The following is a 15,000-nucleotide window of genomic DNA, read 5'->3' on the forward strand; positions in this document are numbered from 1 at the left end:
GCGTTGTGGTTGTGCGTGCATTTTCACACGTGCGCGTAAGTATATAATACGCATACGCTTACACGTATACATATGATTGCACATTACACATGCACATTCGCATACGCACACACGCACACGCACACCCACACGCGCACGCGCACGTGCACGCACACGCACACGCACACACACGCACACACACACACACACACACACACACACACACACACACACACACACACACACACACACACACACACACACACACACACACACACACACACACACACACACACACATACACACACCAACACACATACACACACAGTTTTGTATCTATTCTAGTGTGTATATCCGCATAGCTATTTAATTTTACACACAAGAGCACAGAGCGAAACCCGGCCACCCCCACCCAGAGTAAGTGAAATCGATCGGGCAAATCCCGTAGAGTTATGTCCATGTAGTGGCTAATGGTCGTAATTCCTCCCCAAGTCCGTCGCTCCTTGAATCCTTGAAGTATCGGCGAGACTTGAGACTTCCCTTCTGAGGTAGTCGTAGGGGCTGGGGGTGTGTGGGCTGGGGGGGTGTGGGGTGGGGGTTTGGAGGGTGGGGTGGGGTAGGGTAGGGGGAAGGGTAGGGGGAAGGGGGTGGGGGAACCGGGAGATCTGTTTCCACTAACTTTTCAGGGCATGGTTTCTCAAGACGCTCCTCGAGGACTGCGGGGAGAACTCGAGGAGATTTGTAAATACCTTTCGGCAACCTGTTTGGGCGAGGGGATTGGGTGTGTGTGTGTGCATGTACGTATATGTGTATGTGTATTTGTATGTTTATGATTATGTCTCTCTCTCTCTCTCTCTCTCTCTCTCTCTCTCTCTCTCTCTCTCTCTCTCTCTCTCTCTCTCTCTCTCTCTCTCTCTCTCTCTCTCTATATATATATATATATATATATATATATATATATATATATATTAATATTTATACATATTTATATAATGCTATTGTATATATATATGTATATATATATGTATATAGATATGTATATAGATATATATATAAATATATATATATATATAATATATATATATATATATATATATATATATATATATATATATATATATATATATATATATATATGTATATGTATATATATATGTATATGTATATATATATGTATATGTATATATATATGGATATGTATATATATATGGATATGTATATATATATGGATATGTATATATATATGGATATATGTATTGTTGTCTGTCTGCCTGCCTGCTTGCCTGCCTCTTTCTTATGTTTGATTTTTAGTCTTTTCTTTTCTTGTTTCTTTGCATCTTCCTTCTTTCATCATATCTTCCCCTCCTCGACATCATCTGCTCTCCTCTCGGTTCGCTTCCCTCCATTTTTCCATTTCTTCCCCGAGCTCCTTCTTTCCTCCCGGGATTAAAAGTGGACAAGAAAAGAGACTGAGAGGAAACCTAAATAAATCAAGGAGATAAAAGTCGGGGATCCCTGTGCATGCAATACCGACGGAGAGCCTCGCCTTGCAGACAGATAAAGGCGGACATACAGACAGACAGGGATAGAAACAGAGAGAGAGGGGGGAGGGGGAGGGGAGAGGAGGAAGGGATAGAGGGGAGAGGGAGAGGGGGAGGGAGGAGTGAGGCAGAGGGAGAAGGATGGAGGGAGAAAAGGGGAGAGGCAGAGGGTGAGGGAAAGGGAAAGAAGGGGAGAGGGAGGGGGTGAGGGCAAGGGAGGGAGAGAGAGAGGGGGAGAGGCAGAGGGAGAGAGAATGGAGGGAGGGAGGGAGAGAGGGGGAGAGGCAGAGGGAGAGAGAGAGAGAGATAGATAACAGAAATAAAGAGGGTAGAAAAATTAAGAGAGAGAATAAAGAGTAAGAGGGAGAGAAAGTAAGAGTAATAGAGAGAAGGAGTTGAGTAAGAATTGAGAGAGAATGTAATAGTTGAGACAGAGAGAAAAAACAATTGAGAGAATAACAATTGAGAGAGAGAGAGAGAGAGAGAGAGAGAGAGAAGAGAGAGAGAGAGAGAGAGAGAGAGAGAGAGAGAGAGAGAGAGAGAGAGAGAGAGAGAGAAGCAAGACCCTAACCCAAACGATATATAAGCTTAATCCTCCCTTCCTCCCCTTCCCCCTCCTCCCTCCCCCTCCCCCCTCCCCCTCCTTCCCGCGTGATGATGACAGGCTAATATTCAGGACTTTAATGGCGTGTCGTCGAGAGGAATTCAGTTTTGAATTGTAGGCCTATATATAGCCAGAGGTCGACGGCGGTGACGAAGCATCCCGTCGGTTGTTGTCATATTTTTTTTCCTTCGGCGATGTTGGTACTGCCGTTAATTAGTGTTTCTCTGTTATTGTTGTTGTTTTTCCCTTCGGTGATGTTGGCACTGGTATTAATTACGGTTTCTCTATCATTGTTGTTATTTTTTTTCGTTCGGTGATGTTACTGCCATTAATTATTGTTTCTCTGTCATTATTGTTATTTTTCCCTTCGGTGATGTTGGTACTGGCATTAATTAATTACGGTTTCTTTGTTATTGTTGTTATTTTTTTATCTTTAGGAGATTTTAGTACTGCCATTTATTACGGTTTCTCCGTTATTATTATTGTTTTTCTTTCGGAGATTTTGGTCGTGGCATTCATTACGGTATCTCTATTATTGTTGTTATTATTTTCGCAGACTTTGTTACTGCCATTTATTACGGTTTCTCTGTTATTATTATTCACTTGTATCAAGCCTTTCGACCATTTGGGCTCTTCAGTCAAGTCAAATCCTGCGACGGTCAACCAGCAAACCCTTTTTTTTTTACCCTTTTTATCAGGAGGGAAACAGCAGGGGGAGCGAGGCAGAAAAAAAAAATATTGTTGCAATAGATGGTCTCCTTCGAGTTCATGTTACTCCATTTATTACATTCCTTGAGGAAGGAGGAATCTGATGAAACGAGGAAGGTCTTGGAAAGTGAAGGATGGTCGAGAGGGAGGGAGGGAGGGAGGGGATGGGAGGGAGGGAGAGAGGGAGGGAGGGAGGGAGGGAGGGAGGGAGGGGATGGGAGGGAGGGAGGGGATGGGAGGGAGGGAGGGGATGGGAGGGAGAGGGAATGAAAGATGAAAGAGGGAGAGAAAGGGAAGGACAAGCAGAGGTTGAGCGAGAGGATGAGATAGAAGGGGAGGGAGGTGGAATGGAGGAGGAAGGAGGAATGGAGGAGGAAGGGGGAATTGAAAAAGAGCGAAGGAGAGAGAGAGAGAGAGTGAGTAAGAGCAAGAGTAAGAGCAAGAGTAAGAGCAAGAGCAAGAGCAAGAGCAAGAGCGAGAGCGCGAGAGCGCGAGAGCGCGAGAGCGAGAGAGAGCGAGAGAGAGCGAGAGCGAGAGAGAGCGAGAGAGCGAGAGAGCGAGAGAGCGAGAGAGCGAGAGAGCGAGAGAGCGAGAGAGCGAGAGAGCGAGAGAGCGAGAGAGCGAGAGAGCGAGAAAGGCAAATAGACGGGAAGGAAGGAAGATAAGAGAAGAGGAAGGTAGCAAGGAAGGAGGGAGAGGGAATAAGGAGGAGGGGGAGTAGCAAGGTGTGGAGAGAGGGAGTGCGAGCGACAAGTCATTGCGAAATAGTACGTCATCAGATGTTGTCCAGTGGAGTGTCGAGTACGCTTTGGTTGTAGGGGGGAATGGAGGGAGAGGGAGGAGAGAATATAGGGAAAGGGAGGGAATGAAGGGAGAGGGAGGAGAGAATATAGGGAAAGGGAGGGAATGAAGGGAGAGGGAGGAGAGAATATAGGGAAAGGGAGGGAATGAAGGGAGAGGGAGGAGAGAATATAGGGGAAAGGGAGGGAATGAAGGGAAAGATGGTGGAGGGAAATGAAGGGGGAGGAATGAAGAGAGAGGGAGGAGGAATGAAGGGAAAGGGAGGGAATGAAGGGAGAGGGTGGAGGGAATAAAGGGAAAGGGAGAGAATAAAGGGAAAGGGAGAGAATAAAGGGAAAGGGAGGGAATAAAGGGAGTGGGTGGAGGGAATGAAGGGAGAGGGTAGAAGGAATGAAGGGAGAGGGTGGAGGGAATGAAGGGAAAGGGAGGGAATAAAGGGAGAGACGGTGGAGGGAATAAATCAGGGAGGAGGAGGAGGAGGAAGGGAATTCGGACTGAAGTGGAGTAGGAGGAGGTGGAGAGATGGAGGAAGACGGGACCAAGAGAGGGAGGGAAGGAGATGCGGAGGATGAAGTAGCAAAGGGGATAGATAAAGAAAAGAAGGTAAAGAAAATAAGGAGGATAAAGTCAAATGAGAAGCAGGGAAATGGAGAAGGGAGAAGAGAGAAAAGAGAAGCCGAGATAACAAGGCCAAGACGGAGAAGAAATAAGGGGAATAAGTGAATGAAAATAGAGGAGGAGATGGGAGAAAGAAAGAGAGAAAACAACCAACTGGACAAATGAAGAAGAAGAAGAAGAAGAGAATAGAAGTGCTAAAAAAAGCGTCCAAGAAACCAAATAAAGAAAGAGGAGAGGAAAAACAAACAAACAAACGCCATGTTAGCGCATGCGTAGTGATACCCCCGAGGGTACGTGGCACAGGTGACTCCCGAATGCCCGGACGTGGCACTGTGTCGCGTGTGCCTTGCCCAGTGCCACGGTGTCTCTCGGCAGTATTAATCTCGACCCTTTTTTTTGTCTGACCTGATTACGCAAGATATGTGATAGCGTTGGTATTCAAAAGAGTGTTCAAAAGAGTGTTCAGAAGAGTGTTCAAAAGAGTGTTCAAAAGAGTGTTCAAAAGAGTGTTCAAAAGAGTGTTCAAAAGAGTGTTCAGAAGAGTGTTCAAAAGAGTGTTCAAAAGAGTGTTCAAAAGAGTGTTCAGAAGAGGGTTCAGAAGAGGGTTCAGAAGAGTGTTCAGAAGAGTGTTCAAAAGAGTGTTCAAAAGAGTGTTCAGAAGAGGGTTCAGAAGAGGGTTCAGAAGAGTGTTCAAAAGTGTGTTCAGAAGAATGTTCAAAAGAGTGTTCAGAAGGGTGTTAGATCGGCGCGAGTGAAGGAACGCGAGAGGTGGTTTTAATTTTTTTTTTTTTTTTTTTGTGGGATTGGTAAATATTGGGACGGTTATTGTGGGTTGTTGATCAGGACTTTGTTTATTTTTTGGCTTGTTTATTTATTTATTTTTTCCTTTATTTTTTATTTGTGTGATGGGAAAGGAAAAGACAGACATTATAGAGGTGGGAAGTCGAAATTTTCGATAAAGAGGAAGCATCGTTTATGGTGCGGATTTTTTTTGTTTTATTTGCGTTATGATTATCTGTTGGTGTTGATGACCGTGATGACATTGGCGCTAATGATAGTGATAATGTAATGATAGTGATGATAATAGCGACGGTGTTGATGATGGTGATAGTGATTATCATCGTGCTATTTTTAGATTTTTTTTTTTACAGATTTAATCTTTTTGTGATTATCAGGTCGTCATTATTTCCGCCATTCCGTTGGTCTTGTCAGCCAAGCCTACCATAGCTACACAGATAGAGAGAATGAAAAGAAAGGGAGAGAGAGAGAGAGAGAGAGAGAGAGAGAGAGAGAGAGAGAGAGAGAGAGAGAGAGAGAGAGAGAGAGAGAGAGAGAGAGAGAGAGAGAGAGAGAGAAAGTGATATAAAGAAAGATAACAATCCAGTCACTCCTCCTGAAAAGAAGAAAAGAAAAATGCACAAATAGAGAGTGTGAGTAGAACAACTGATACTAAAAAAGAGAGAAAAATGAGTAACCGCTACCAAAAGATAGAACAGAGAGAGAGACAGAGACAGAGACAGAGAGCCAGAGAGACAGAGAGAAAAGCTCGCGCGAGCGAGAGAGAGAGAGAGAGAGAGAGAGAGAGAGAGAGAGAGAGAGAGAGAGAGAGAGAGAGAGAGAGAGAGAGAGAGAGAGAGAGAGTGTGTGAGAGAGAGAGAGAGAGAAAAGCTCGAGCGAGCGAGCGAGTAACTAACCGCCACTGGCAGCAAACGCATTTAGAAGCTACTTCTCTGTGGCCATGTTCCTCTCCTTGTGTATCTTGTGTGTACTTTTGTTTACGCCTGGGCGGGCAGACAGTACTCGCTGTGCGTACACGTGTGCAGGCTTCTTTTGGAAATCTTTTCCACCTTACCTATGAGTTTTTTGAGGGGATGGGGGGTAAAAGAGGGAGTGGGTGTAGTTTTTTTTTGGGGGGGGGGAGGGAAGGGAGGGGTAGTGTGTGTTTAGGGAATTGGTGTAAAATTTCGTTTCATTGTCTTCCTTTTCTTTCGTGTTGTTAGAATGGTGGTCGTTATAGTCAGCTGCCTTTATTACCATTGCAATGATTGTCTTTAGTAATGTAAATGTTATTGCTATTATTTTGTTTGTTGGCGCTGTTGTTGTTATTGTTGTTCTTTTGTTCTTATTGTTCATAAATATTATTACATTATTATGGTGATTGTTACAATGATTATAATCATTGATATTATAATTACTATCATTATTGTTATTATTATTGTTGTTATTATCATTATCATTTTTATTTTATTGTACTTTTTAAAGAAAAGATGATTTTATCTTTTAACGTCACATACTAATATTTTATCTCTATTCTGTAATGCTGGCCTTTATCAGTGGAGTTGTTTATAGGCCTCTTGGAAATGCAATTTATAGAGGAAATATTGCCTTTGTATTTCGAACATTTATAATTGAAACATATTTGAAAAACGTCGTTTACTTGATCTGTTTATTTGTACAATAGTGAACTTAATTATTTTTTTACGTTTGATGATCGTGAAGTTCCTAGCACGACTTTTATGAAAATACCAAACATATATGGTTAAAAAGTGCACTTATGTATAACATGATAAGGAAATATACTTTCAGTCCAATATGATCTTACTAGTATGAACTTAACATAGCAATAAGAAAGATCTTGGAAGCAAATCGTTCCTTATTTTATTTTAAGAGAATATCACGCTCCTTTTCGTTCACCCAGCACAGGCCATGCAACAGAAGGCATGAACGTGTTAATACACTCGCGAAATCATCCGAAAAGCGAGCATCGATCTTCCTTTTCGCAATCCCTCGACGGCTTCTAATTTTTGACCGGATAACGCTGAAAACCTCGCTCAATTTCTGCCGAAGAAGCCGTTTCGTAACTTTGCTTCCGCCATCAGGGAGTCTTTCAAATCTCCGGGATAGAAAGTTAACCGCCGAGCGAGTGGCGCTTGAGGTGCAAAAAGCCCGCGTGAGGGACTTTGTCTGTGGGTCTCTGTAGCGTGTCTCGGGTTTCTCAAATGGCGGATGTTGGTGGAAGATACACTGAGTGTTGTAAGCTGTATATGTAGATAATTTTGTTAGGATTTTTATTTATTTATTTAATTTTATTTATTTATTTATTTTATTTATTTATTTATTTATTTATTTATTTATTTATTTATTTATTTATTTATTTATTTATTTATTTACTTATTTATTTATTTATTTATCTATTTATTTTTCATTTTATTTATTTATTATTATCTTTTGCGGTCCGCGTGATAGGGAATATGTGTCAACGATTATAATTCTGACTTAATCTTGGTATCCCTTGGTATCATTATCCTTATCGTCATCGTCATGGTTGTAATTATGATCTTGGTTATCATGATGATCCTGATCATTTGTCATCTTCATCATTATTGTTATTGTTATTTTGATCATCACTATCGTTATGATTATTATGGTGTTGGTGATTATCATTGTTATTGTTATTGTCATTATCATCATTGTTATTATTATTATTATCATCATTATTGTTATTATTATCCTTATTATCATCATTTTTATTATTATCCTTATTATCATTATTTTTATTATTATCATTATTATCATTATCATCATTATTATTATTATCATTATCATAGTTATATTTTTACTACCTTTTATTATTACCATTTCTTTTACCCGCACGATTTCTCGACACATTCCGCGCTGCTCCTCCCCGATGACGTCACCGCCGGCCGCGTCGCCGTTCGTCCGTATCCAAATCAATCCGTTAATTATTCGCCGTCGATCGCACCCCCCCCCCCGCCCACGACGCCCGATAATGGAAAACAAACACGGAAGCGAGCGGGCGTGCGGGCGTGCGGGCGTGAGGGCGGGGATACGTTCGGGCGCCATAGATACCGATAGGCGAAAGGTGGGATCACGTGCTATTAATTTTATCGCGTCCTGTAATGTAGTCATTTTAAGAGCCCTGATCGCTCCGAGGGGGTTTATCGACCGGGGGAAATTGGTCCTTATCGGGGGTTGGCATACGGTCGAGATAAGTGGTGGTGTGGCGTCTAGGGGCAGGCTAGATTCGACCTACTTGTAGGGGAACTTTAGGATCAGGATGGCGCGCTTCGACTCGGGAACAAAATGGTTGATGGTCTGGCCTTTAAAAAAATCACAAAAAAGTAAAATTAAACTCTATTCGCCCTGGTAACGGAGGTCAAATTAGCCCTCGGAAGAGAAGCGGGTAGCCCACGCCCCCCCCCCCCTTACCCCTCACCCTCACCGTCCTCTCCCACACACTACCCCCATCCCACACCTCTCCCCTCCCTTATCCCCCATCTCCACTCCCCCTCCCCCCTCCACACTTCCTCCCCCTCCCTTACTCCCCTCCTCCCTTCCCTTACCCCCTCCTCCCCTCCCTCCTCCCCTCCCTCTCCCCCTCCCTTACCCCCATCTCCCCTCCCCCCTCCCCCCCTCCCACAACAACTTCCCGGCCCAAGGGGAAGATACTTCGCAAGGGTATTTTAAAACTGTGTTATCATCGTGCGAATTTTGGGCCGTCATTTTGGTCGGGCAGAATTTTTTTTTTTCGGGGGTGGGGGAGGGGGAGTTCCCGGCAAGTGCACACTGAAGTTCGGGCTTTTAGGAAGGAGCCTACAAGGGTCACTGTGGCGTGAAATGGCGCTGGTTATCAAAAGGCTGCGAGACTGTCAGCTGGGAATATTTGTGTGTATGTCTGTGTGTCGATTTGGACGGTCTGCGATGGTGTGTGTGCTTGTGTGCGTGTGCGTGTGCGTGTGAGTGTGTGTGTGAGTGAGTGTGAGTGTGTGTGTGTGTGTGAGTGTGTGTGTGTGTGTGTGTGTGTGTGTGTGTGTGTGTGTGTGTGTGTGTGTGTGTGTGTGTGTGTGTGTATGTGTATGTGTATATGTGTATGTGTGTATGTGTGTATGTGTGTGTGTGTATGTGTGTATGTGTATGTGTATGTGTATGTGTATGTGTATGTGTATATGTATATGTATATGTATATGTATATGTATATGTGTATGTGTATGTGTATGTGTGTGTGTATGTGTATGTGTATGTGTATGTGTATGTGTATGTGTATGTGTATGTGTATGTGTATGTGTGTGTGTGTGTGTGTGTGTGTGTGTGTGTGTGTGTGTGTGTGTGTGTGTGTGTGTGTGTGTGTGTGTGTGTGTGTGTTGAGATGACAACATAGTAGTGCACTTCAGTAAAGAATATTTATGATCTAGGACATATATTCTTGATATATGTTCAGATTATCCAGAATTTTAAGACAGAGAAAGACAAGGAAGTGAAAGAAAGAGATAAAGAAAGATAGAGTGGGAGAGAGAGTGGAAGAGAGAGTGGGAGAGAGAGTAGGGAGAGAGAGTAGGAGAGAGAGTGGAAGAGAGAGTAGGAGAGAGTGGAAGAGAGAGTGGAAGAGAGAGTGAGAGAGAGAGAGAGAGTGTTACAGAGGTTGAAAGGGAGAGAGAGTGGCGGTGAGAGGGAGAGGGAGAGGGGGTGTGAGGGGGGAGAGAATGGGCATGAGTAGGAGAGTGTGAGGGAGAGGAAGGGAGGAAGAATAGAGGAGAGAGAGAGAGACAGATAATGGAAGGGAGGAAGGGAGAAAGAGGTAGAGAGAAAGGGAGGGGAAGAGAGAGAGAGAGAGGAGAGAGAGAGAGAGAGAGAGAGAGAGAGAGAGAGAGAGAGAGAGAGAGAGAGAGAGAGAGAGAGAGAGAGAGAGAGCAAGGAATAAATAAATAAATAAAGATAAAAATACCAGAAGACAAAAAAAAAAAAGAAAAAAAAAAGACAGCGAGCCAGAGAAGGACAACGATGAACCTTTATTAATGAGGGTATTTATTCCCCCGCTTTGCCGCCGGGCCAAATTGACGTTCGGAATATGATAATTTGCTTGTATGAATAATTTAATCGTAGCATAACCCTTGACATTAAAACGCGGGTTCCCTTGGTATCTGTATAAATTTGACGTATCTCGGGGGCTGTTGACGGTGGATTCCATGGGTTAGTTGGGGCTAGTGAGGGCCTGGTGGGGGGTGAGGTCGTTGGTGGGGGTCCGGTGTGGGGGGGGGGGGTAATGGGTGGTTAGTGAGAGGGTGTTCAGGGTGGGGGAGGGGTTGTAAGGAGAGCGGAGGCTGGGAGTAGGATGGTATGCGTCTGTGTGCTTGGTGGGTTGGTTGGCTTGGTGGGTTGGCTGGAGCTCAGGTTTCCGTGATGCCAGACTCAAGTCACTGAGCCGCTTCTGGCCGCGTTGGTTCCACTATAAATACACACGGTTCCATCACAAATACACACCGCTGCCCATGGTGCGTGTGGGCTGGCTTCGAAACGGCTTCAGTGCTGCTATAAAAACGCGCGGGGATGTTTAACGTGTAAGAAAACCATAGACCATAGATCATCACTGTGAAGAATGAGCAAAATCTTTCCGTAAGAACGCCCGAGTGATGGCTCCTCAGAGTGCCCCAGATTGCGCGCTTTGGACTGGCCAGGAGAGCGGCACTCCCCGGCTTGAGTCTGGTCTCGGAGGCGGATGGCGCTCGTGGAACCGGGGCTGGACTGCTGTTCCTTTTTTTATTCCTTTTCTCTCTCTCTCTCTCTCTCTCTCTCTCTCTCTCTCTCTCTCTCTCTCTCTCTCTCTCTCTCTCTCTCTCTCTCTCTCTCTCTCTCTCTCTCTCTCTCTCTCTCTCTCTCTCTCTCTCTCTCTCTCTCTCTCTCTCTCTCTCTCTCTCTCTCTCTCTCTCTCTCTCTCTGTGTGTGTGTGTGTGTGTGTGTGTGTGTGTGTGTGTGTGTGTGTGTGTGTGTGTGTGTGTGTGTGTGTGTGTGTGTGTGTGTGTGTGTGTGTGTGTGTGTGTGTGTGTGTGTGTGAGGGGAAGGTAGATAGGGTTGGGGAGCGTTGTGGTAAAAGGATTAAATTCAAAAATTATTATTATTGTCATTATTTTTATTATTGTTGTTTTTATTGTTATTATTATTATTATTATTATTATTATTATTATTATTATTATTATTATTATTATTATTATTATTATCATCATCATCATCATCATCATCATCATCATCATCATCATCATCATCATCATCATCATCATCATCATCATCATCATCATCATCATCATCATCATCATCATCATCATCATCATCATCATCATCATCACGTCGACTTACCTACAAACAGAGATGGGGGGTGGGGGATTGTGGGTGAAGGCAGGGGGTGTTGTGGTCTGTGAGGAAGAATCTGGATTTGACGGTTAGAATTAGAAGATCGTGTGGGGGAGGGGGGGAGGGGGGAAGGGCAGAAAAGGTGTTTTATTACTTCATTTTATTTCCCTCTTTCTCAATTAATCTCGATCCCCTCGTAAGTGTGAAGGTGCAATTAATTAGAGGGTGACACGACGTCGAGACTTTTGGATCCCGTACCCTCACGCCCTCTCTTTTTTTCCCCTTCTTCCTTTCTCCCTTTCCTCTCCTTGGCCCCAACGCCCTCCTCCTCTTTCTCTTTGTCGGTCTCTTTCGCTCTCGCCCTCCTCCCTTCTCCCGCGTGCTCCTACTTTCCCTTTCTTCTCCTCTCAACCTTTTTCACTTCGTTTATTTCTTCCTTTCGCTTTTTCCGTGATTTTTTTTTCGCCCTTCATTCTCTTTGCTTTCGTCATCTTGCTTCTTCTTCTTCCTCCCTCTCCTCCTCTTTCATCCTCCTCCCTACTCCTCCCTCCTCCTCCCTCCTCCCTCCTCCTCCTCCTTCCTTCTCCCTCCTTCCTCGTTTCTCGTTCCTCCTCCCTTCCTCTTTCTCATCTTTTGTCACTCTCATACTTATAATCTTTTTACTCCTCTCACTCTCTTCTTTCCATTTTTTTTATTTTTTTTTCAACACCATAACTCTTTCCTTCTCCGAACGTCTTCTCATTTTCCTCCACGGTTCTCTACCAACTTTCTTTGACTCGCTCGTGTTTTCTTATCTTCTTTTCAGTTTTTTTCTCTCTCTGTCTGTCTGTCTCTCTCTCTCAGTGTCTGTCACTGTCTGTCTGTCCCTCTCTCCCTCCCTTCCTTCCTCCCTCCCCCTCTCCCCCCTCCCTCCCTCCCTCCCCCTCTCTCGTACTTTTTTCTTTCTTTTCTCTCTCTTTTTCGTACTTTTATTTTTTCTTTCACTCATCTGTCAGAAGTGGCCTTATTTCCCGCAGGTTTAAATTCTTATATATTGAACTTATTCTACTGTTCCGTGTTTTTATTTGTCTATTTTGCCCGGTCTGATTTGTTAGATTTTTGTTTCCTTAATCGTTTTACTAATTCTCTTGTTTTCCTTTTTTCTGGTCTTTATTCTTGTTTCCTTAATTATTTTTATTCGTTCTCTTGTTTTCCTTTTTGTTGTTTTCATTAATTTCCTCTTTTGTACGTTGTGTTTCTTCCATTTATCAATTTTCTGCTCCCCTTTTCTGGGTATCATTTGCTTTCCCCACTTTTCCTTTATCTTTGTGTTTCTTGTTTATTATTCATTCTTTTTTCTTTCCGTATTTTATTTTCCTCCCTCCGTTTCTTTTCTGCTCACTACTTTGTCTCATTTCTTCATCTCTCTATATTTCCGTTTTCCTGCCTCTTTCTCATCCCTCGCTCTCGGTCTTTTTTACCTGCTGTTCCTTCCCCATTTTCCGCTTATTCTCTCTTCGTTTCCTTCGTTTCCTCCCTTTTGTTACTCTAAAAAGACTACACAAACACATCCCCTCCTTTACTTCTTCTTCATCTCCTATTACTTCTTTTTCTTCTTTTTCTCCTCCTCCTCCTCTTCCTTCCCCCTCCTCCTCCTTCTCCCCCTCCCTCTCCCTCCTCCTCCTCCTCCTCGTCTTCCTCCTCCTCCTCCTCCTCCTCCTCCTCCTCCTCCACCACCTCTCCCCCTCTCCCTCCTCCTCCTCCTCCCCCTCCCTCTCCTCCCCTCCACCACCTCCCCCTCTACCACCTCCTCCCTCCTCTACCCCTCGATCCCATCCTAAATCTTTCCCTTTTACCCTTCATCTTCCTTCCTCCTTCTTCCCCTCCCCCTTTTCCTTCCCCTCCCTTCCTCCACCACCACTACTACCACCTCCTCCTCCTCCTCCTCCTCCTCCTCCTCCTCCTCCCCCCCCCCCTCCTCCAACTCCCTCTCCACCTCTTCCACCTTCCCCCCACCCCCCCACCCCCACCCCACCACCCCCTCCTCCACCTTCTCCTCCTCCTCCACCTTCCCCCACCCCCACCCCCACCCCCACCCCCACCATGCCCCCGACGGCGCGCTCCGAGAAGCCCAAGAAGATGCCGGTGGGCCTCGAGGGCGGGTCCGAGCTCGTGTCGATTACGCTCACCTACGCCACCATCATCTCCTTCCTGCTGGTGGTGTACGTCCTCTACCGCTTGCTCGTCAGGTAGCGCCGGAAGGTAGGTGGAGCGGGGTAGGGGGGTGGGGGAAGGGTTAGGGGAGAGGGAAGGGGAAGGGGGGAGGGGAAGGGGAAGGGGGAGGGAGGAGGGAGGAGGGAGGAAGGAGGAAGGAGGGGAAGGGTCCTGCTGGTGGTGTACGTCCTCTACCGCTTGCTCGTCAGGTAGCGCCGGAAGGTAGGTGGAGAGGGGTGGGGTGGGGGTGGGGAGGGAAGGAGTTGAGGGGAGAGGGAAGGGGAGGGGAGAGGAAGGAGGGGAAGGGTCCTGCTGGTGGTGTACGTCCTCTACCGCTTGCTCGTCAGCTAGCGCCGGAAGGTAGGTGGAGCGGGGTGGGGGGTGAAGGGGGGAGGGGAGGGGGACACCATCGCCTCCTGCTGGTGGTGTACGTCCTCTACCGCTTGCTCGTCAGGTAGCGCCGGAGGTAGGTGGAGCGAGGGTAGGGGGTGGGGGGGAGGGAGTGGAGGGAGTGGGGGAGGAAGGAGGGGTCCTGCTGGTGCTGTACGTTGTACGTCCTCTACCGCTTGCTCGTCAGGTAGCGCCGGAAGGTAGGTGGAGCCGGGATGGGGGGTGAAGGGGGGAGGGGGACACCATCGTCTCCCTCCTGCTGGTAGTGTACGTCCTCTACCGCTTGCTCGTCAGGTAGCGCCGGAAGGTAGGTGGAGCGGAGGAGGGGGGTGGGGGGAGGGAGGGAGGGAGTGGGGAGTGGGGAGGGGTCCTGCTGGTGCTGTACGTTGTACGTCCTCTACCGCTTGCTCGTCAGGTAGCACCGGAAGGTAGGTGGAGCGGGGGTGAGGGGTGAAGGGTGAAGGGGAAGGGGGGAGGGAGGGGAGGGAAGGAGGTAAGGGGGGAGGGAGGTAAGGGGGGAGGGGTCCTGCTGGTGGTGTACGTTGTACGTCCTCTACCGCTTGCTCGTCAGGTAGCGCCGGAAGGTAGGTGGAGCGGTGGGAGGAGGGAGGAGGGTAGAGGAAAGAGGAAAGAGGGAAGAGGGAAATGGGAAGTGGGAGGAGGGAAGCGGGAAGGGGGAAGGAGGGAGGAGGGAAGAGGGAAGAGGGAAGGGGGAAGGGGGGAGGGAGGGGAAAAAAGGAGAGGAAAGGAATGGTATGAATAGCATGAAATAAAGGGATGAAAAAAGTAAATTGGATGGAAGGAGAGAGAGAATAAAACACAGCCAAGAGGGCCGGCGAACAACACAAATAAACAAACAGGGCAGAGAGGAAGGAAAACAAAACGAAATGAGAATGAAAACGCACCATAATCACAACCATAATTGTTTATGGATATTCGGTGAGATTATACTGTTTACGAAATAGGAAAGCGCAATGTGCCAGGCAATTTGCTCCCAAGCAGATCATGCATGGTAATGGGAGT

At 46.0% G+C, this 15,000-nt stretch overlaps 1 protein-coding gene and 1 long non-coding RNA gene across 2 annotated transcripts in view; both read left to right on the forward strand.

Annotated features, from left to right (window-relative positions):
• Positions 1 to 4,030: 4,030 nt before the first annotated feature.
• Positions 4,031 to 12,090, forward strand: LOC138863358 (uncharacterized). The gene is made up of 2 exons (XR_011398872.1): positions 4,031 to 4,625; positions 11,596 to 12,090. It is a non-coding gene; the product is annotated as an uncharacterized lncRNA (long non-coding RNA).
• A 1,428-nt stretch (positions 12,091 to 13,518) lies between these two features.
• The window catches only part of LOC113813321 (ligand of Numb protein X 2), a 227,965-nt gene continuing 226,483 nt past the window's right edge, over positions 13,519 to 15,000 (forward strand). Inside the window, exon 1 of the mRNA XM_070127150.1 lies at positions 13,519 to 13,635. The gene's annotated coding sequence lies outside the window, so the exon portion shown is untranslated. The remainder of the gene's footprint in view (positions 13,636 to 15,000) is intronic.

The sequence above is a fragment of the Penaeus vannamei genome, chromosome 11, assembly GCF_042767895.1.
Source record: "Penaeus vannamei isolate JL-2024 chromosome 11, ASM4276789v1, whole genome shotgun sequence".
Classification (NCBI taxonomy): domain Eukaryota; kingdom Metazoa; phylum Arthropoda; class Malacostraca; order Decapoda; family Penaeidae; genus Penaeus; species Penaeus vannamei.